We start from the raw sequence: 24430 nt of genomic DNA on the forward strand, positions 1-24430 counted from the left end.
CCCAAATCCTTGTCCATCTTTCTTCCCCATACAACATAACATCTCGTGAAAAAAATTTCGTCTCTGTCTTACACCCATGATTTTATTTCTTCCTGCTCCCTCATCATTATTACCAATGTCCTTAGCACCATAGTGTAATTTATATATACAGGTGCCAGGTGAGCTCATGTGAGGATGTGTGATCATTAAAAGCTTCCTATCTAGTTTTATTTTATAAGGTAGGATTCATTTATACAGGCCTAAAATGCTGGGTTAGTGATGTTCTGTGTATACTTGATTATACAGCTGTTGGAATTAGATGTGAGTCCCAAGCATGAAGCCTAAAGATAAGGTGAACTTTGCTCTAGATTAATGTCAGTTCTTCAAGAATCAAAACTACTGTAGCATGATCTATTGATGATAAATATTTCACTAATCAAGTCCTAGTAGTTGTAAATTCCAGACTCCTTTGTTCGAAGGGAGTTGTTGATCTTGCAGCCGCCAAAGAAGTTAATCAGCAGATGCATTGATAGCAAGTGAAATTATCATGCATCTTACATTTCAGAAAGTGAGAGAATGTTTTAGCAACATTGAGTGACAAAAGAAACAAAGGTTTGAAAGCAAAATCACCTTGAAACTTCAGCCATCTCATTAGTTTCTATGAATTCCATGTGAGGGAGACATAATATCAAGTATAGTTGAGACAAGATAGGGTTTTATGGCAGAAATCCATCAGACTCCTTTATTCTGGGACAAAATTCTGAACTTGAGAATGGAGTGTTTTCTCTCATGGACGTTGGATTTAAAGGCTATTGTATCCAAGGATGTTCTCCATGGCATAACTCTTGCTGTTTGCAGAACCTGCAAATGTTCCAAAGCCCAGAGTTATAATTAAGGACCTTGTTACACCATAAAAGATTTTCAAGCTTTAATCTATGACAACCCACATAGCACTCAGGGCTTAAATACTTTATTGACCAGGCTGGCAGGCTGACTCCTGTGTTGGAGCCGGGAGAGGCCTGCCCCAATTTATCTCTCCCACACTACATATTTGTAGTCATAAATCTTTTGCTAGGCTCTTTGAACATTAAAAATAGCCCAGCATCCCTGGCTTTTCTCCTAGTGCCTGGAGAGCCAAATCAAAGGTGCCAGCCTCCCATGGCCTTTGCATGTCGCGCTGTGGCAAGGAATGTGTACATCTGTCCTGGCCCTCCCTGTCGGAAGTGTCAAGTCCAACGACAGCATTTCCCATCCAGGGTTTGGCTCCCTCTCCGCAGATGCCTCCCTTATCTGGGTATCAACACCGACACCGAGCGGCAGCCTGGGCTGAGCAGTCCCTGTGCCAGCCTGCATCTGTTCCCTTCTCTCCATGATGACTTTGGGCTGGCGTGTCTTCCTTGTTCTGCAGGGATCCCACTAGATGGAGCAGACTCACTGTGCTGCCACCAGAGCCTGGCCACGGGGCTTTCCCTGAGACTGGAGGAGAGAGGCAGAGCAAGCAGCAAAGGACAGGGCATAGTTTCCGAAGGTGCAGAAGAGAAACAGTTTCAGGGTAGGCCCAAGAGCAGAGCAGAACTGGGCTCTAAACTAGAGAGTGACCGCACAGGCGTTCGCCAGCTCATTCAGAGCAAAGAACAAGGTGTTCTGTTAGAATGTGAGTTTATGTATGACACGTCCTTCTTCGCACATGAGGATAGGGTTCTGTTTGGAGTTTTATTTCAGGGGTGATTAGAAAAAGTCTTTATGGGAGTCCTCCTTCAGCTCTTGTGCAGGGACTTCTACATCTCTTCCCTTTTTCTTTTAAGTTCCCATCCTGATCATTAATAACACCAGCTTTATTGAGGTGTCATTGGCAGCCAATAAGCTGTGCGTGTTTAAAGCGTACAATTTGGTAAGTTTGTCGTAGGTATTCACCTGTGAAACTCTCACCATAACCAAGATAATGATTATATCCACATCCCCTCCAGTTTCCTCGAGCCCTTTATACTTCCTCTGTCCTGCCCTTCCCCCCTCCTATCTCCAGGCAGTCACTCATCTGTTTTCTGTCACTATAAATTAGTCTGTATTTCCTAGACTTTTATATAAGTGGCATCAAAGAGTATGTGCCTTTCCCTCAGCAAAATTATTTTGAGATTCACCCATATCGCATCATGTGTCAGTAATCCATTCTGTTTTGTTGCTGGGTAGCATTCCATCATGTGGGTATACCACAGTCTGTTTGTCCATCCATCTGTGGATGGACATTTGAGTCATTTCCAGCTTGGGACTATTATGAATAAAGCTGCTATGAATATTTGTGTGCAATTTTTTCTGTGTTTTCATTTCTCTTGGGAAAATACCTGGGAATCAAGTAACTGGGTCATATAAAAAGTATATGTTTAACCTTTTAAGAAACTGCCAAGATCTTTTCTGCAGAGACTGTGCCATCTATCTTCCCACAAGCTGAGAGTCTCAGCTCCTCCACATCCTGGTTGACCTAGCACTATAATCCCTACTGTGAGGTGACGGTCTAGCTTGCATCCCCATCCACCTCACACATGGCCACTTGTCTCTGGTGGCCACACATGAAAGAGTCAGGGATTGGGCTGGACAGAGGAGGAAGACACTAGGTAGGGATGTTCATGACCTAAGATTGACGGAAACTATTTTGTGAGATTCCAGAGACCAAAAGATTTTCTTTTTTTTTTCCTTTTTTTTAAATTTTTTTTTAACATTTATTTATTTTTGAGACAGAGAGAGACAGAGCATGAACGGGGGAGGGTCAGAGAGAGAGGGAGACACAGAATCTGAAACAGGCTCCAGGCTCTGAGCTATCAGCACAGAGCCCCACGCGGGACTCGAACCCACGGACAGTGAGATCGTGACCTGAGCCGAGCCAGGCACCCCCAAAAGATTTTCTGTTGTGTGGCATTAGTCAGAATCATGGAGTAAAAGATTATTATGGCTTAAAAGCTTTGACCGTTATTCTGTAAGAAGGAAGGAAAAGAAAAATCTTTTGTCTTTTATTTTATGGAATCCAGTAAATTGCTCACATTAACTACAGTGTGATGCTCAGAGATAGAAAAATGTACATTAGACTGTTACTAAGAAAAACATGTTTCTGAGTATGGCTATGTAGACCAAATGCCCTGAAAAGAAGTCCCTTTTACATTCTATCTGAACACAAATGACTACAAGCTTACTACCTCCTCGGGAAGCCTATCTCTGCAGTCAGATTTTTGTTCATGGAGTAGATTTTTACCTAAAAGTGTTAGCGACTGCTCACCTGGGCACGTGGAGTGATTGAGAATCACAGTCCACATAACACTGTTCGATCAAAGTATGTTGATGAGATAGTGTGAGGAAGCCAAGTTAGGCTTTGGAAAATAGTTTTCCTTCTACTTCTTTTATACATCTTAGACTCATATATCCAGGAGGCATCTTAGAGATCATCGGGTCCAGTCACTCTCAAATGATATCCCTGGCAACCAGGTTTCAAATAAGAAGGAGGGAGAAAATGACAAAACAAATAAAACAGAGTTGTTCTTTGTCCATATGCTTTACCAGTAGAACTTCTATGTAAGAGTTTGTAAAGATCCCATCACTTAAAAAAGAAAACCACTGATTGTGTCTAACTCGCATATTTCAGATGGGGAGAATGAGACCCCAGGAGCAGATATGTTTTTCTCCTGCTTGAGGTCATACTATTTGTAATAGAGCTGGGGCTGAAACACGGGGCTTCCAGAACCTAGGTTGGTACTACCTTCATATGACCATGTTTTGTATTTAATGTCAAGGCTAGAAAAATAAGTGAAAACCATGCATGGTTAAATCTAAAACATGTGCTATTCTGTTACTAGTGTAATATAAGTCAGTCCCTCTCCAGACCACCAAAGTCACCACAACAATAATAGCTATATAAAACAAAAACAAATGTAACACCAAAGCACTAATCCACACCATCTGCTCTGAGATATTTATGTCATTTTTGTCTTTCTCTTTATGCTTTCTTCTGGTGCCTCTTGCTGATGAGAGAAACCAACTCAGAATAAATAGTGAGAGTTACCACCAGGCCCTCTGTGGTGCTTAGAGCCATTCAAGGAGTGTGTGGGGGTGGTGTGTGTGTGTGTGTGTGTGTGTGTGTGTGTGTGTGTGTGTGTGTGAGAGAGAGAGAGAGAGAGAGAGAGAGAGAGAGAGAGAGAGAGAGAATAGGGTGCTATTGTTCCCCACAGAGAGTGTGGAAAAATATCTTTGAAAGATCAAAATGATACAGTTGGCAAACCATCATTCCCACTTAAGTTGAAGTATCATGGTGCAGAGGCAGAATAGGACATAGCCTTTAAATGGCACAAAAGCTAAGTGGGCTGGAGGTGGTGAGACATCTGGTCCTTTCTGCTCCCTCTTGATCACCACGGCCCAGGTGGGGTGCCAAAAGATTTGCCAGTGACTTCAGAGAATACAAATATGCCAGCAAATATCCCATGGGCACCTTCTAATTTACTCCCCAGTAATTTATTACTATCACCCATTCATTTCTTTAAATAGGTTTGGCCAAGATATGAACAAAATACTGGGTGTAACTTTTTGTAAAATTTCATATGCAACTCTAACCAAGTATTAAGATATTTATATATTATATAAATATATATTATTAATGTGCATATCTTAGTAGCTACTAAGTGAAGTCATCATTACAATTATATGCCTTTTAAAGTCCTAAGATGAACAGGGTGAAAATAAGGATTTTCCACATTAAGTCAGTTCGGTAAGCCTCTGACTCTCGATTTCAGCTCAGGTCCCCGAGATCAAGTCCCATGTCTGCCCTGCATCTGCCCCACGTCTGGCTCTGTGCTGACAGCATGGAGCTTGCTTGGGATTCCCTCTCTCCACCCCCCCCTCTCAAAAATAAGTAAATAAATAATCATTAAAAAAACAGTTCTAAGATGAAGTTCAGATGACAGGCATACAAAGTCACTTTAAATAAACATCTGCAGGGGCGCCTGGGTGGTTCAGTCAGTTAAGCATTCGACTTCAGCTTAGGTAATGATCTCATAGTCCATGAGTTCAAGCTCCGCGTCAGGCTCTGTGCTGACAACTCAGAGCCTGGAGCCTGCTTTGGATTCTGCGTCTCCTTCTCTTTGCCCCTCCCCTGTTCATGCTCTGTCTCTCTCTGTCTCAAAAATAAATAAAAACATTTTTAAAAAATTATAAATAAATAAACAAACATCTTCAGAGAAAGGAATATAGAGAAGGAATAAATATTTTTTGTCAGGCACTCTACTAGAAAAGGCTTTTTTGTAATTTTTCTCCTTTAATCTGCTTTTCAATTCTATGCCACATGTATGATTATCTCCACACTGCAGACAAAATAAATTACTTTCCCCAAGTCCCAAACTTAGGTTAAGGTTTTGGCCTCAGTCTAACTTCAAGGCTCATGGTCTTTCTTGGACCTGTGATAACAGTCTTAGATATTTGGTATTCATGTTTGGGGAAATAATGACAAAAAGGGGAAGGTTATAATTCTATATGTAGAACACTGATTCTGGCTCTTTGTTGAGTTGCCTGCCATAATGAACCCTCCTCTAACTTGCTATCCTAAAGCTTCAGGGTTAGACCCGATGGGGTATTTGTGGGATGTAAAGAGGGCTGGACCCGAGAAGGCCCAAAGACCATTGGGTTCTCAGGTCTGTGAGTTACTTATCCCGGAAAATGACGAGCCAACTGCCCTCAGCATGGTGCTCATGGAGAAATACTCTGAGCTCCTGTTACTTCCTCACCACATTATCCATCTCAGCAGAAAAATGAGGAAATCTTCATGGAGACTCTAGCTCCCTACCAGTGGGAGTCAGGTGGGAGATTTGACCTGCCCCTAAAACTAGCTCATGTGCATATGACAAAACGCACGTTTTAATTGTGCAGGACTAAAACAAAGAGAAAATTATAAAGTGCACAAAAGGATTTTCCACATTGCTGAGCCTTGCAAAGTGTTCACACTTGAGTTCCTCTTTTTGAATTCATTATCTCAGGGCAGCATTCGGCTTGGAAAGCCAGGGGAGCTGAGCTGAAAATGTGTGTTCTTATTACTTGAAGTTGGTAGGAAGAATGGTGTTTGGAACCAGCTTTGCTCTTTGCAAATTCTTTGTCAACAAACTCTGCCTCTTATTCCAAATGTGCAGCTCTAGGTAAAATATTAATTTAGGGTCCAGTCTTGACCATTTATTTTAATATCTTGTATATTTGGAAGGCTCACTCTGAAAGTGTTTATTAGTAATTCTAAACTTGCATTACTGGGCATTTTGCACATTCTTTAATTGGAAGGATGAATCACGGGTGGATATCTAGATCATACCCACAAAGGATCCATGCATGACTGTTGTCTGTGAGGTTATTTGCCTCATGGTCCCACAAACGTGTCATGTCCCTTCTAGCTCCTTCACCTTTACTCACACATTCTTTCTTTTCTCTATCCCTGTCCTTCTGATCATTCAGCATCTAAACTGCCTCCCTCTTTTCTTCTAACTCTTGTCAGTTACTTTCTGTTCTATTCTTCTGACAGCCAATCAGATGCTTTATAACATCTCTTCTATTTTATTTTAAATCTTGAACGGCAATTTAAAATTGTTATTATTATTTACCTTTCTTCCTATTTTACCTTGCCTCCCTAAGTGGACCAGGCACTTCTTCAGTTCAGGGGCTGCATGTTCTCCTAGGTGCTATCTATCACAGCCCCAAATGCCTGCCTTCCTACTAGACAGACTCTATGAAGGGATTTCTTGAGTGGATGAGTCAGTTGATAGAAATGTGTTATTGAATCATCAATTCCTAAAGGTGAGGAATACACTTGAATTCATTTCTTTCCTTTTCTTAGCAACTGTTTCACAACTGGCTAAATGAGATGGTGGCAAGAAAGCTGATCTCCAGCCCTATTTTGAGAAGAGTTTCATGGGAGTTCATTTAGTGGAGCCAGAAACTGAGGGAGTTACTGAAAAGCAGGAATAAATTGCTGTTAACTGCTATTGTTTGCAATTTGCTACTGGAAGTAGCAAGGTAAATTTTAGTGCACATATATAATACAGTTGTATTGATTGGGCTGCCTTTGTCGAAGTTATTGGTGCAATTAAATTGACCTTTTGCCAGTACAGAAATAACTTGTTTAATAAAGACTGAACAAATGAATTCAGTATAATTTTAAAATGGCAGGTAAACAGAGTATTGGCTATAAGGCCTTTCTAAAATCACTGCAAAGGATTAGTGTGAACCTATTGGGCAGTTTCTGCCAGATGAATAAATAGTTCTTGGGAAGCCAGAACTGGAAGGTAGGTGGTTGTGATGTTATAATACCAAAAGCTATGTCATAAGTATGATTTTGCTCTCTATAACCCACCAAGCATTGAGGAATCCACTTGGGTTCATTAAGCATGATGCTAGATCCAGCATCCCTTTACAAACAGCACCAAGGAGAGACAAGGGTTGCACAGGTATCATCTCTGGGAATATGCACATATTTTCCAGCCTTACCACCAGGCTACTGACACTAACTGGTTCATGATAGGACCTCTGAGACTCTAAGATACAAGATTATCTAAGACAGGAACCAAGGCCTCTCACTGTATATATCAGATCTTTTGGTGAGCATCTCATCTTTGAGAGGATGTCACTTACTGTGGGTGGCACCCTGACCAGCAAGGGCAAAGAAACATAAGGCAGAGCTATTATTATTACCTGTGGCACACTCACACTCTACATGGTGCTTAAAATATACTTTCTATTGAAATCTATAAATCTTTCCAAATGTGAATCTCGAGGAAGTGTATATTAAAATACAGGCTTCATCACCTCCCCAATCTACTGAATCAGCAAAATCTCTGGAGGTAAAAAGGTTGGAGATATAGAATCTACATTTTAACAGAGAACCTAAATGAATCTTACAAAACCAAAGTGTGAGAACTATTCTAATAAGGGTTAGCAGTTTGATATATGACAGGAGAAAACACAAAACATATTGAATGTATTCGGTATTCTTCTATGAGAGGGTTAGTCAGGTGTGTCCACAAGAGGAGACAGACTCAAAGGCCTCAGCCTTTGAGTTAATAACAAAGTTAATAACAAAGTTAATAAACAAAGTTTATTAGACTCACAGGACTTAGAACCAGAAGGCACTGCATGGGGCACAGGGCCATGTCTGACTATAAGCGTAGTCAGGAGGGAGAAGACTTGAGCAAGAGGAAGGGTGAGACCAGAGCCTTCTGTGTGTGTGGGTTGAGGGTGGGAGATGGTACTCCAGGAAAGGCAAGGCAGAACAGTTTAGAATTCCTAGTTTGAATATTGTGGAGTGGCTTTGAGTTATAGGAATGGTCTCTAGTTGACGAGCACCTGGTCCTGGGATGATTATGGCAGGAGAATATTGCCTTCTGAGATGCATGGGCAAGATAGAAGAGATCTGGTTCTGGACTGGTTAGTTTCCCTATCTAAGGTGTGCTCCCAGCTGAATCTTTTTCTATCTCTAAGAATTGACTGACTAAGGAGTCTCTCCCCAACTAGAAAGTTGTTTGTTTTGTTTTGTTTAACCATCAAAACATCATACTATACAGGGGTGCCTGAGCATCTCAGTTGGTTAAGTGTCTGACTCTTGATCTCAGCTCAGGTCTTAATCTCAGGGTTGTGAGTTCAAGCCCTATGTTGGATTCCATGCTGGGTGTGAAGCCTACTTAAAAAAAACAAACAAACAAAAAAACTCATACTACACAAAAATAAGTAAGCAAGTAAATGTTTTAAAACATTTAAATATATGTGTTTATATTTTCTGTAGACAGAATGTCACTTGTCTACAGACTTGTGAATCTGTGAATGGGACGAGGACTTACCACAAGGGAAATACATTAGGAAGCGAACCTTGTCGGGCAGACAGCACAGCAACCTGGAACCCATTACTGCTGCCTAGATTTGGAACATGAAATCTATCTGTGCTCTGTGGGCAAGAAATACAGATTTTGAAATTTATTAGGTTATATATGGTATGATAGTCAAGACAGAAGACCTAAAATGGGAGCCTAGAAAACATGTACAATTTAAGCAACAGGTTGAGGAGGAGGAGGAGGAGGAGGCAATGAAGAAGAAGTGGTCAAAGTTAGAAGGAAGAGAAATAAATGGAGGAGTGCACTGAAAGGGAAGGGTGAAGAAAGCTTTAAGGTACTGATGAAGTTAAAAGAAATAAAAAAATTAAAAACAAGCTCTGTTACAAGCTGCAGACAGTCCAAATGATATGAGCATGAGGTGCAGATGCTGACGTCCAGCACGTTCAGTAGAAACGAGCATTCGGGGGCGGGGGAGAGGGGAACATGGGTGATGGGCATGGAGGAGGGAACTTGTTGGGATGAGCACTGGGTGTTGTATGGAAGCCAATTTGAAAATAAATTATATTTTAAAAAGAAAAAAAAAAGCTTTCAACCGCATGTTTTGCATTCTATGTTGTCAGTAGCAATCGTAGTAACTGTGTTTGCTGTATAACGTTGGCTAATATATTTGGGCCTCGGTTTCTTCATCTACTCAATGAAAAGACTGGAGACTTGATGTTTGCCTGTCATCAGTCATCTCCCCAAGCTCCTTCTGGGAGCCTTCTCTATCTGACTGTGCAGCTGTTCCTCCCCTCCAGACCTTAGAGTATGCCAGTTAGCGTGTCCAGGTTCCTGGCTTGAGCAAGCCTACCCTCCTGTGACTAGGGAGATAGCTCAAAGTGTCTTTTGCCTTTTCTCACCTTCACTTCTCCTGATCATACTTTTTGGCTCCCCAAGCCCTACCCACCCTTTACCTCCTTTTCCTAGTTCTCTGTGCTAACTTTCCGGAGTTATATCCATCTTTCTAATCTCTTTGGCAGACTTTTCTTTGGCATGTACAAAGCACTCACCCATAGGCTTGTGACTTATATTATGGAGGGGGATATCCAATATTTAATAAGGCCTGAAGTCTAGAGGAAAATAAAATTAGAATAACTAAATTGAGTCCTATATTAGTTGGATACCAGAAAGTCAGAATAAATATCCCAAGAGGTCTTACTCTGCAGGTTATTGAAATCTGGAATTTCTCACTGAAGCAGTCTACATGTTGTTAGAATTGTGAAAGTCCTTTAAAACTGGCACTCGTATAATTTTTTGGGGGGTTGATTTTTCTGGACTTCGAACTTCACATTGTGAATTGTGGCTGTGCCTATGACTTCTTTATCTCTTAGAGGTATAGACTAACTAGTCCATGTCTCTGTCTGCCTTTATTATTTTGGAGGTTCTCACCATTCCTGCCATTGCTGGCTCTATTGAGTAGAGAAGTTCATTCTCCAGTCAGTTAGCAAGCTCTTGTCAAGGTAGTTGAAGATTTAGACTTGTTCTGAAGTGTGCACCTCTCCATGTGCTTTGGAAACAACTCACAAATTCTTCTTGTTGTTTCAGATGTGAGGGTCGGTCTCCTGCCAGAGGAAATTAAGAATTGTTACTCTTTTTTTGTTGGTAGGAAAAGTTCTGGAGTTGTGACCGCCTAATTTTCTCCTCTTTCTTTTTGTTTCCATATAGAATCTGTCTAAGGGTGTGCAGACTCTTCTTTCATTTCTTAAAACTTGTGGCCTTAAAAATTCTTTGATTCTATGACTGTCCCATTTAGCCATATGTATCAAAAACAAGCACAGCCACAGTTTGTGTGTCACCACTATGTGCTTCCCTGGGTGGGGTCTCTCACCAGCTACTGGGTAGAACCTTAAAGGCTTGCCCCAGGGAGGCACCATGTTTTTTGGTGGACTTGGTAATAATTGGCTCTCTCTTCACACTTCCACTGGTTGTGAATATGCCACTAGAGCCTAGGATATTGGCCTCCAGAAGGAAGAAAGATGGCTAAAAGCTATATTGGGCCCGATTTATGTAGTAAACCAATGGGTTGTATTTAAGAAATTAAAAAAAATTGTTAGATAACTAAAAAGTCTGAACTTTGGCTCTTACTAGCATTGATACTTGGTGAAATAACAGAGAGGGAGATTGTTTGATAAAAGTAGAAGTCTGTATAACTTTTGCTGAACATTGTGATTACGCTATCAGGGGGCAGGGCCTGATTTTCTTTTCTGATCAGGGTCTTAATAGAAGGAGATTCCAGTACTTTTTTCTTCTCCATAATTGGCAAGCTCCTTGGACAGAAGTGGTGATGACGTGGGTTTAATTTCCACAACACGTTCTTGTTGCTCCACAGAGCAACATGGCAGGTGAGGCAAACCTACACCCAGAGAGAAAGTGTCAAAATTCACACTTGGCATCACAGTTCTCCTTATTCATGTGTCCTTACTCTGACCACCATATAGAGTTTTAAAGAACCTGCAAAAGCACTGAGGCCAGTTCTTCTTTGCATAGGGCATTCATGAAGTTTACTCAAGATCACAGACCTAATTACGGGCAGGTCAGGGGCCAGATTTCAGGCCTCCTGACTTCCCATCCAGGCTCCTTTCATGTTGCTAAGCAAAGGAAGCTCTTGGGGATTGAGACAAAGTCACTAGAATACTACTTATCAAGGAGTTAATAGCATAATCATTGTTACTGAGTATGTCCTATGTGCCGGGCACTTTTCTAAAGCTTGCATATCATTTTAATTTAAACTTCACCCACAAACTTTTAGGTAGGTTTAATTATTGTCCTGATTAAAAACAAAAACAAACAACAACAACAAAAATAGACACAAAGCAGAAAAAAGAGGAAATTGAAGTATGGTGAGCTGGATAGCTGGCTCAAGTTCACATGGTAAGTTATAGATTAGAAATTCAAATCTGGTTCTGTGGATTCTAAAGTATATTTCTTTTTCTTTTTTTAATTTTTAAAGTTTATTTATTTTGAGAGAGAGAGAGAGAAAACAAACAAACAGGGCAGGAGCAGAGAGAAGGGGAAAGAGAGAAGCCCAAGCAGGCTCTGCACTGCCAGCTCAGAGCACCATGCAGGGCTTGATCCCATGAACCGTGACCTGAACTGAAATCAAGAGTCAAATGCTCAACTGACTGAGCCACCTAGGTGCCTCTCAAATAAATATTCTTAACTATTGTACTCTGCTGCCTGCAAAAATCCTTGTATGTTGTACATAGTTGTGATCATTTGTGCATGTAGTTTTGTAGCCTGCTTTTTTCACTAAGCATTCCTTGTTATTAAAAACGATAAGCATCCTTGTTATTAAAAATTCTTCACAATCACCATATTAATAGTTTTATAATCTTCTGTCATCTTTCTTTATGTTGTCTATTTTTCCTGTTTCTTAAACGTTTTCCTTGTATTCTTTTTTCTCTACATATTTTCTTGTATTTATGTTATTTCCTGAAGCTATTTGCAATTAGACATCTTGGTTTTATCATTACTAGTTGTTAACTTAGAATTTTTCAAAGGTCTCTTTAAATGTACTTGACTAATTATCAGTGGTAGAAATTGAATACTGTTCCAGTCCCACTTCCCCAATATATAGAATAAATAGTTTACTTCCTTACATCTTTTACCCTTTCCTAGCCTCTTGTGTATTTAACCTGAGGTTTGAATTTTTTTAACAACTATATCATTTCTATCCTATAATTCAACCTCTCTCTCATACTCTCTCTCTCTTCTCCCATGCCTCCATCTATGTATCTATCTACAAATATGTGTGTTTGCATATGTGTGTGTCTTATAAGAAGTTTGTGAAATGTTAAATTTAAATGCCTGTAGGGACTCCATGTGGAGGAAAGAGGCTAGCAGTAGATACCCCTTTGACGATCATTAACACATAGCCCACAGTGGAAGACTGTGGGGATTGTGGAGATTTATCAGGAGTGAATATAAAGATAGAAAAGAAGTTGACTGAGGATGGAATTCTAGTGAACACAAATATTTTAGATGCCAGTGACAGAGAATGAGAAAAAGTGATCAGAAGAATTGGAGGCAAATTAAGAGAAAAGAGTCATGCCATTCAGTGTAGAAGAGAGTTTCAGGAAGGTGGATTGCTTTGGAAAATGTGCCTTGAAAGTTTCCCCTGGATGTAATGTTGTAGGCCAGTGGGGATTTTTGGAAGTGCAATTCCATAAGGATAATTAGCATATAGGACAGGGTTGTGGTTAAGGACCAAACAGAAATACAGAAGAAGCCTGCTCTTCTCTGTGACATCTAATAGGTTAGGCTTCTGGTTCTGGTTCCAACAAGTGACCTTGGACAATACTTAATATTTCTGAACCTCAGTTTCCTAAGCCACGCAGTTTAGGGAATGGACTATATAATGTCTAGAATACACTCCAATTCTAATGTTACTGGCAAGTATTAATCTTTCCCCCAACAACCCAAGACAAATACTTCAATGGGAAACATTAACCCTAAAGTGGTTCTCAAATGGTGAGCCAACTGAGTTGTAAGGGAAGTCGAATATCTGGGTTCCTGAATATTCCCATTGATATCTATTCTGACAATTTTTATGCCATACTTTTTGTCATGAAAGATTAGCAAATTGTGTATTTGATATAGCCTTTTAATATATCATCCAAAGTTTCTTCCCAGCCACTTATAGAAACATTTAAGCAAGTTCTCAGGAACAATGATGCAGGGGTTATTAGAGCCTACATCTTGGTGTCCATCTTGATTATGTACCAATTATGTATGGCACCTGACACATTCCTTCAACTTTGTATCTTGCTTTCTTCATCTTTCAAATGCAATTTGTTAAATATAAATGATTGTACCAACAGTCCCAATTGGTGCCACAAGGAGAGTTCACTGAAAGAGTTCAAAGCCTTCACACCCATTTTTATTTGGCATGCTACCATTCCAACCACTGTTCCTTGTTCAGAAGCACCTCAGCTTCCTCAGTTTGAGAAATAGAAGTCCATGCAGAGAAAAAAAAATCTCAAGTGAATCCCATGAAACTGTGTAGTGAAAAACTGGGGAAAAATGAAATGATTCCTATTGAAGCAAATAGATGAAACATGCCATAACATACTAAATAAAGCCAACCAAACCAAAGCTAATTTTCTACAGGTGATGCACTTTCCCCAAGAGTTCCCTAAGATTTTCAAATCCAGTAGACTCTTTCTTCGCTATTGAATGATTGTTTGTTTCTGAATTCTTAGAAGGCTAAGAAGAAAAAGAAATGCCAGATAGGAAAGCCTGCCTTAGGTCTTACATCAGTTCACCTGGGAAAGCCCATATTGCCCCACAACATTTACAAGTCATTAAAGATAATAGCTTTTTTCTCTTTCTGGCTGAGAATAGTCAACATCCACCAGAAAATCACCTCCACATTTTTAAAGTGCTATTCTGTTAACAAACATATAGTTAAAATCCCAAAATTATAAATGACTTCAGTTTTTATCCTTTTAATTTTCAGTCAGAAGAAGTTTATTTAGTCCATATCATTGCTTAAAATTTGGAATATTTTGTTTATATAATAATGAGACTTAAACTTTTTTTAATCAATTCCTCTGGGGTACGTTCAGCATGTTGCTTGGGCCACTGTAAGACTTAAAATATCCCATTTGTCTATTACAGTGATTTATTTACACCTCTCTATCCTCTCCTATCTTGGGAGCTCTTGAAGATAAGGGACTAAGACTTATTTATTTTTTGACCCTCTTAATATCTACAACAGAATCTTGTACATTGGAGCTGCTCAATAAATATGTGCTAGATGGATAAGCTCTGAGGATGAATGCCTATTAAGAAGATGATTTAAATACCCATTTGGCTATATGCCTAATTCTTTGTGTCTTTACTTTTCTGCTTATGGGACCCCTTTCCCCCCAGTTTGTGAGGTGAGAGCTAGAATCCTTGCTTTGTAATGCTTTGTTCTTTAGAAATCACAGTTCTTGGCTCAGCCTCTTGGGTTGTTCTGCCTTTTATAGGTGCTATAAATTTGATCACCATCAAGGGCTGTTAAACAACATACAGTGATAAAAATAGTTCCCTTTGCTGACATTAGGTGTTTTCTAAAACAGCTCGATAAATTCTGGTCAACAGAAACTCTTTGTGATTTCAAAAGTCAGAAAGTGAACTGTTGACACATATCTGGGCAGATAGAAAATAAATTGCTCTGTAGTTGCCCAGAAATATATCCTAGGTGCTTTTTATTATGACGAGTGGTTGACTTTTCCTTCATTCTATGATATTTTAATAGAACTTATGCAAGCTCCCGAGGTTACAAGAGGCTTTGTAGGAGGCAGTTTGTTTGCAGAGTGATGTATCTGCAGGAGGCATAATGGGTAGGGTGGGTGGGAAAGGTAAGTTGGTAACTTTTGCAAAGAGGAGACTTGCTTTTAAATTTTATTTATCATGTTCTTGGGAGAGGGTTAGTGATATTGGCAACTATAAAGAGACCCTGGACTTCAAATAAGACCTGGAAGCAAGACCTTCTGACATATTTCTCTTCTTCCATTCACTTTCTATCCCAGTTGTTCCTGAATATAGTTGCAAACTCTATTTCCGCAAACTACATTTTCGTATCATCATTCTCTCAATCTCCTGTGATCTTAAGCCCAACCCAACTCAAAGTGGAAAAACAACCAAACTGGAAGTGAAAAGGCCAGGTGTTTAGTTTCCTTCTGTGTCTATCCAGGTGCATAAACTTGGGCAAATTACATGCTATTCTGGGGCCATTGTCTCCCCTTAAAAAGAGAAAGGTTCGTACATTATCTTTAAGATCACTTCCACCTCTAAAATCTACTCAAGATACCTTAATTAGTTTTCAAAACCTACTATTCCTCTTGACCACCCTGCTTTTCTGACTGGTTCCTGTTAGTTCCAAAAGAGTATATACTGATCATTTTGTACCTGTGTGATATCTCTTTAACTAACTTGTCATTCTTCTTAGGTAGAGTCCGGTCCACACTGTATTTCACCTTGCATGTTCCTCATCTTCCTTACCTTCCAGGCCCTGGGAAAAGGTTGAGTCTTATGTTCACCTCTTTTCTATTCTTTTGCACTTTCTTGGTTTTGATGCATCACCTTCCCCATATTGAAGACCTCTCAATCCTCTCTCCTCAGCCTCTGCTTTGCAACCTCCCTCAACTAATATCTCTTCTCTCAAAATTTGATCCATTGAACATCTCTTTCATAAGAGGGATACACTCCAAAAGCATCATTGTAGATTGAACTAAACAAAAAACTTCACTGATAACCAAGAGTTGGAGGATTCTAGGCCTAGCCGTGCTATAACAGCAAGGGCACAGCCACCTCGGGCCTTGCCTTTCTACTTTTGAAGAATACTTGTTGATGTGGTGGGAGTTGAACTACATTGGAGAATATACCCTCAAACAACTTTATGGGCAGATAGAGAATATAAATGTGTGAAACATGCCTGAGATAACATTGCAGAGAGAATTGAAGACTGCAGTCAGTAGGACAGGCTCCCATTATTAAGTAATTTGAAGGCCAAACCAAATATGCTTGCCAGTTGCATTCAAACACTAGGCCACTGGTATGCAGACTCTGAATTATGTGGCCTCTGTGGTGACTTTCAATTCTAAGAGTGGGTCTTTGAATATCTGTGAGACTCTGTCTCTGCTAGAATGTGTTATTGCATGTGTGCTATTACGCTTCTTTCTGAGTTTTTTCTTGAACTGCTTCATCTGTCTTGACTCTTGACTCATATATATTATGGGCATGCATTATTCATTTTATAAGCCCTGATAACACCTACCACATGCTTCTGCCCACATTGACTCTCAGTAAAAATCTTGCTGAAATTTGCATCGAAGATAGCTAAGTTAAGTGCTGAGAAGCCTGTAGAAAAATAAGGAGAAGAATGGAGAAAAAAGTATTTGAAACAGAGTAAAAGCCACTATAAGAAAGAAGCCAAGGTATGGGGTAGGGGGTGCCTGGTACCTACACTGATCTGGCCCTTTCACTCCACAACACAATACAGGTTTCCAGAGTTGAACTAGCAGTCATTTTACTCCGTGTTTCCCAAAATGGGGAGCCAAGGTGATAGACCTTTTGACCGGAAGAGCTGGGTATATTATTGAATGTAGGAAATGTTTTGGTGTATTTTAATTGTGTTAGAAAAGTACTGATTTCTCACTTACAGAAATAAGAGCGTTTTCTTATTAAATTTTAAAACGTATTAATTAAATCATAAGACCGTAGTCTATGGATTTAGCAAAAATCATGATGGTGTTCTACAAATTACTAGGCTTCAGAAAATCCCTTTGTTTTTCAAAGGAAGAAACTGACTTGGCAAAAGTCACAGCAGGAGGAATGTTCCCAGGAGCTTTAGACTCCTGCTTGTGCCCACTTTTTAATACATTTGTGTCAGCAGTAATACTGCTTTATGAAATGAAGCCGTTTCCATGTGGATAGGGGATATATTAAGTTCAGCAAGCTTTCTAATCACTGCGAGCCGGCATGGCCCCACTATCTGTGGCTGGTTACCAGCCACCCTCCCTTTATTAATGGGCTTCCTTTGCCAACGGATGGAATACAACATTTTCAGAAATCCATTAAAAGGCACAGCCTATTGTCGCTGCCCCCAGCCATACGGTGTGAATTCAGTTTTCATCTTCTGTGTTAGGGGAGAGTCTTCTCAGGAATATATGCGTGGGCTCTATCTGGCCAGCACTTCTCCCTCACATGCTCTGTATTTTAAATCTTGAACCCAAGTCCATTTGCTGCTGGATGTTTTAGTGGCTCCTCTAGGCTGCTTTTCATCTCCCTGCAAACTGAGACAGCTACGTGTATCCCAATACACAATCATTAGAAACTAAAAGAACATGGCAAGAAATAGCATTTCTTTCCCAGAAAGCGTTTGGGGTCCTTCAAGGAGCTCCTTAGAACTTTGTTGTTGCTACATTGTTACTCCATTTACCAGAAACCCCTACATCTAGATAGAAACTGGCTCCCTGCTCAAGTGTCCATTTAACTTGCACGTGAGGAAGTGACTGTCTTAGGTCTTCCCTACAAAGTGATCATTCAGCCTCTGACTTGAACGACTTGAATTAAACAAATCACCCAGATCCTGAGGGAGGCAAGCGCATCACTGGGGAGCTCAAAATGTTATGAACATGCTTTTTGTTAAGCAGAAACTTAACATTTTGCTGCAACCAGACATAGGACAGATTCCTACATCGTTGTGGGTATTCTACAAGTTGAACACTAACTGCAGGAAGCCAACCTATGAATTAATAACACCATTGGTCTCTTCTGGTCTCTTAGTAGAAGTCTGTCCAGAAGGATTTTATCAATCATTTTTTGAGGATTTTTGTGCCAAGACTTTATGTGCCGAGGCTTTATGACCTCACTTAAATAAAACCTATGAATATGACCCAGTATTTCCTCTTTAGTTAAAATGGGCATATCATGTTTAGAGATAGATGTTTATGTGTTCTGGAAAGTTCTGAGGAATCGGATATGCCAGTAAGATGGCATTTTATTCATCATTGCAGCCTTGTCTTGACTCTATGCGTCTACTTCCTTCTTACCTAAACATTCTGCCTCTTCTGAGATAGGAAGTTGTAATGAAAAAAGAAAAACATTAAATACATGTATATGCAAATTACATAAGTATATATACATATATACACATAGACATGCACACACACGATAATTTGGAGACAGAGTCTTAATTGTTGTATTGAAAGCTTTCTTGTATTAGCTACATTATTGTCAGCAAGTCATTTAATCTTTAAAGTGAGAATAATAATGAAACCTACCTCAGAGCATCACCATGGGGAGCCAATTCTGAGATGATACACACGCTTAAAGAACTTTTTTTTTGAGAGAGAAAGAGAGATGGAGACAGCATGAGTAGGGGAGGAGCAAAGAGAGAAGGAGACAGAGGATCCCAAGCAGGCTCCATGTGGTGAGTGCACAGAGCCCTGCACAGGGCTGGGACTCTTGAAACCATGAGATCACGACCTGAGCCGAAATCAAGAGTTGGCCCTTTAACTGACTGAGCCACCCAGGCCTCCCAAAAAAGGACTTTTTGAAATGTAAAGAACATTGCAAATGTTCATGACTGCCTCATTGCTAAAGGAGAGGACAGACGGAAAAGAGGGTCATTCATCAGTCTGTGGCCTGTGTGTAGCCACCTGATGAATGCAGTGCAGGAGGAGAGGGCAGAGGTAGATCTTCAGAGTTCTGATGACTATATGATGCATCTCTCCCAGCTGCCAGTGGACACCCCCAGATTTGAATGTATGAGTGGGGCCAGTGTGAAGCCCATGCTTACCTAACTCAGCCACCCAGTTTCTGGACACAGAGTTCTTGTGCAGCTTTGTCCTAAATGAACCATATGTAGATCTGTCTTTTCCTCTAGCATTTATTCCCTTAGGTGTGTTACAACTCTGTCTTTGGCATTGTGTTCAAGATAAGTAATTATTGAACAAAGAGACCAGAGGTTCATGTCCACGAATAAAAGATGATCCTGCTGAGGTCCACATTCTGGCAAGTATCAGTGCAATTAAACTGCAGCTTGCATTTTAAATTTATTTGCACCCAGAATGCAAGAGCAGAGTGCCTAGAGTCAGCACTTCTATCCGTGGTTGTATTCAACATTGCCACCTACAGTTGTAGCAGTTGTACACTGCACAATGTCACAGTGCATCATGTGCATCGTGTACATCATAGGCATCAGAGATTTATGTATTTATTGTGACACTTTTCCTAAAGTGGCTTTTTCTAACAACCCATCATTTTACAATATGTTTCTAATAGATGGAAATAAAGTAAGGTGTTGAATGGGATACCTAAAAGAATACATTTCTCTTACTCTAAAGAGTGTTATTGCTTTTTGTGTGAGCCTTGTATGAGAGCTATTCCTACCTTGAGGAGAGTGCCAGTCCATCCTTTTAGACTGAAGTGAACAAAACTCATTGTAAAAGTCCTCCAAGGAGAATCTTCAGGTTGTTTCTGCACTTAGGAAGCTTGCAGACATTCCTAAACAAAAGTAAATTCAGTACCTGGAAAGTAAAGTGAATTTGTTAACCAGTGTCTGTAGAGCCCTGTTCCAAGAGAAGTACAAGACAGGATTCCTGGACATAGAACAGTGCCAAGCAGAATGCAGTTCAGGGCTTCACGGAATGGCTGAAGACTGTACGTAGCATGATGGAGTTTAGAAATGGGAGAGAAAGGGTGGTATCTGCAGTAGAGGAGCTGAGGCAGACCTGATCAGAGAGGGAGCAGTCCCAGTGAATCATCTGTGATCAATAGACCACCCCTGTTTTCAATCCACATCTGCTTTCAGGAGGGGACGGGGAAACCCTTTCACGTGGGAATCTGTATTTTGGAGGACTGCCTCAGCGGAAGCATCTTTAGAGCACATTTTCACAGGCATCACAGCCACAACCTGAAGGGAAGACAGAGGGAATCCCCATGCTAGCCTCAGCTCTGGCGGGGAGGCAGCTGCTCAGCCCAGCTTCCTCCACCAGGCAAGAGGACGCGTGTTAAGTTGGACAGCGCTGGAAGGACCTCTGGTGCGAAGGACTCTGTCATAGCCTTCTCGCTAGCTAACATCATAATTAAGTCCACTGCTGCAGAGAAGGAGGCCCCCACTGAAGGAGAGAAATGCTTTCACTAACATCTGGTTTAGCAGTATTATGAGCGTCAGTGCCAGAACCGGGTAGGATTTAGGGCTTCTGAAACCCCATCTTGGCCTTTGTGCTGCCCTGAGATATTCACCAGCACTTCCAAGTGTGCTCAGCTTACGGCTCTAATTAGAACCCTGACTCGTGACTACTTTTCCCGGCAGTGTCTGGACACTCTGTAGCCTCTACAAGTAGCATTATGTAGATCCAACTGGTCCGTTCTGGGATGCCTCCCAACTCAGACATCATCCCTATCACTGACTCCATTTATTCCACTGCTCACTGAAGGTCAGGGCTTTGAGAAGATGCAAGCACAGCACTGGGGAGAAAGGGAGATGGAACGCACTGAGTAACCATGGCTTCTGACATCTGCACGGCCGAACCTCCTGCAGTATGTTTGCTCTTCGCTGGATCCTTGCCCAGCCTCTGATGATAGACAATGCTGAGGGAGGCCACAGGGGCTGCTCCAGGTAGTGAACCGCTGTGCCATCTTCACGATGATGGCCTTCCATCCTGGCACCATGCCCCCCCATGGGCTCCCACCCCAAGAAGGGGCAGCAGTGTCATCCTGAGTGCCCAGCTCTCTTTGACAGAAGCCTCAACCCACTTATTGGCTCCCTGTGGGTCCCACAGGATGTTCTTGAGACATACTGAAACCCAGGAATCTCCTTTTGCCACAATTTTATCTCAACCAAACATATAATCTACTTTTTTAAATTAATACATATATACGTATATATATATATATATGTATATTATATATATATATATATATATATATATAGAGAGAGAGAGAGAGAGAGAGAGAGAGAGAGAGAGAGAGAGAGAGAGAGAGAAAGCAGGTGAGGGGGTAGAAAGGAGGAGAGACAATCCCAAGCAGGCACAGAACCCGATGCAGGGCTTAAACTCACAAATTGTGAGATCATGACCTGAGCCTAGATCAAGAGTCAGATGCTTGACCAACTGAGCCACCCAGGTGCCCCTATAAGCTGCTTTTTAAACTTGACTTCTTTTCAGCATTGTGTGGCAGAAAGAGGGATTAAAGGGCTGACGGGGATGTGGGCTTCAGGCTGTACTTCTCAGCAAAGCTACTGTGTAACGATGGACAAAGGGTTTGTTTCTCTTTACTAGTATTTCTCTGGCTAAATTACAGAGCTGATAGGAGCATTAAATCAGATCATGGCTATGCATATGACTTGGAAATTAAAAGTCCTGTCTTACAATCTTGGACCACAACATCAATAGATGTTGATGTGTAGTGACAATGTGGTCAATATGAATAGTAGTACTTGCCAGCTTTTGAACCCTATGTTCCAGTACTATGTTGAGTACTTTTCACACTTTATCTCTTTTAACCTTCATAGAAACCCAATGAGCTCAGTATTATTATTATTACATTATTATCCCACATTATTATAGAGACATCTAATAGTGGAAACTTTTCCTAGTCTTCCAATTCTGTGACAGAGCCAGAATTCAAATCTTGGCCCACTCCTAAGCCTACACTCTTAACTATCACAGTATGCTATTTCTCAATGATGTTACAGATAATAATAATACAAAACAACTACCTGCAGGATTGGTGTTCCTCTGTTCATCTGACAATGAGGGAAAATGATGGAGGGTCAGCTCTCAGTGCATATTTTCTAGAAATTGCTCATGGAATGATGGCACTATTTCTCATGGACTGTTCTATCCAAAGATGTCTCATTCAGCGGTGTCTAGGTCTCTGTCTTTGTCTAAAGGCTCTGGAATGGATTGGCTGACATAGTTAGGTCTTTCCTAGTCCTGTGATTCCTGGTAAGCATTTGCATGAAGCAGAGGCTATATCTGTTAGTGAAGAAACTTAACTTCTTTGTTTGATTTTTTTTGTTTGTATTATTTCGTTTTAAGGATGGGATATTATTTTATTTTTTTTTTTAATTTTTTTTAACATTTATTTATTTTTGAGACAGAGAGAGATAGAGCATGAACGGGGGAGGGTCAGAGAGAGAAGGAGACACAGAATCTGAAACAGGCTCCAGGCTCTGAGCTGTCAGCACAGAGCTCGATGCGGGGCTCGAACCCACGAACTGTGAGATCGTGACCTGAGCTGAAGTTGGACGCTTAGCCAACTGAGCCACCCAGGAGCCCCAAGGATGGGATTTTAAAGTAGTAGCTGTGACCTCACTCACATATACCAATGGAGTAAGTTAAGGAAACCAACACTCAGAGATAGGCCAGAGGATGGGAAATTATTATCAGGCTCTCAGAGCAGGAGAGATAAGTCAAGTATGAAGAACAGTGAAGAGCAGAACCAGCCTGCATCACAACGGATAAACTCCATTTTGTCTACATAGTGGGAATCCCAATGGTTGAGAAAGAAGTCTTCATTGATCATTGGTAACTAAATTTAGCATTTAAAGACCTACGGCTCACCTTTTCCTGATGTCCACTCAGGCATCCCTTCCAAAAATTTAGGCAACATCTGTTACCTTATGGTCGAGAGCAGGTGCTGGGGACCGACTGGGGACACATGCCATCTCTACTCTTGTGGTGCCAAGTGGTGGCCCACCCATGCACCTGGTAGCACCACAGCTGCAGTCAGTCTCTGCCCCATTCCAAACATTTGCAGTGCTTGCTTTCCAAACCTTGTTTCACTTGCTTGACTTTATGTTAATTGTTCCAAGCACGATGTAATATTTGCTTCTCAGTTCACACAGAAATACAGCTCTCCTCAGATGACATGTGCACCTACAGACTTACAGAAAATTTAGATGTCCATTTGCTCATACTAGTTTTGTGTGTGTGCTGCAAGTGTCAGTTCAGGTTTTGCTGGGCAAACACACCTTGTAATGGGCTTTGGTAATTTAACTCCTAGGAATGGCTTGGTTACAGAACCCCATAAAAGTTTATTGACTTCTGCGTGCTGGCTTAGGTTGTAGGTTAGAATGTACCTCAGAAATTAGCTTCACCCAGTTTAATGACTTCATTACAGAGCAGTTTGCGTGCTCTCAAGCACTTCCTAATATATTTTTTAACACCGGTTTGTAGCGATCATGAGCTATTTCTGTGTAGTAAGAGAGGAGGATTGGCTCGTTTAAATGGCCAAGATTTAAAAAAAAAAAGGGGGGGGGCCTGAAATGGGTTTCCGTGTAGTGTCCAGGTGGTTGGGGACCTTTGCTGGTAATATGGTTAGAAATGATAATTTGAATACTGTAGCAACTAACGCCAGTACTATAAAGAGATCACTGTATTAGTCATTGCTTTTTCTAAGGGCAAGGAACTAGTGATTGCTCATCACCATTTGGAAATTATATTTATGGTTTACATAAAACCAAAGGCAATAGATGTTGATGTCTATTTATAGCCATTTATTAGTATGTATCTATTATCAAATGAACTCGATTTTTCTCCCTATGCCTAAATAGGATGTTTTAGAAAGACTATTAACCCTTTTATGGTTCCCTAAGACATGTTACTACACAAAACTAATGAACTGTACATGATATGGTGACATCTACTATGCTAACTGCTCGCTACTCTGTTAAGGCATTGGAGTCTTTGGTGTTTTAATAGGTGATTTTAAAATAGGATTTTAAAGTTTTCTTTTAAGTATAAATACATAGTAATTTTGAAAAATACGTATGAATATGTATCTATGTATAGGTACCAAAATATTAATAATGGTAGTCTCCAGCTGATAGGAATATGACTGAATTAATGTTTTTTTTTAATATTTTTTCTAACTTTAGGATATATAAAGAGAGAGATATGGGGGGGGGTTATTCCTCAATACATATTTTCACTTATTTTACACTAAGTATAGTGTAAATTTTGAAAATGTTTCTATTTTTTTTTATTCCTCCTAAGTATAAATTTTATTGGCTGAAGAGTGTTCTGTGGATTAACCACTCATCAGTTCCCTATTGTTGGGCATATGGATAGTTTCCA

The 24430-nt window shown here is 40.5% G+C and overlaps 1 protein-coding gene across 10 annotated transcripts in view; it reads left to right on the forward strand.

Annotated features, from left to right (window-relative positions):
• CTNNA2 (catenin alpha 2) overlaps positions 1–24430 on the forward strand; it is a 1100619-nt gene that overhangs the window by 672973 nt on the left and 403216 nt on the right. The gene's annotated exons all lie outside the window — the stretch shown is intronic.

Source organism: Panthera leo, chromosome A3 (genome assembly GCF_018350215.1).
Source record: "Panthera leo isolate Ple1 chromosome A3, P.leo_Ple1_pat1.1, whole genome shotgun sequence".
Classification (NCBI taxonomy): Eukaryota; Metazoa; Chordata; class Mammalia; order Carnivora; family Felidae; genus Panthera; species Panthera leo.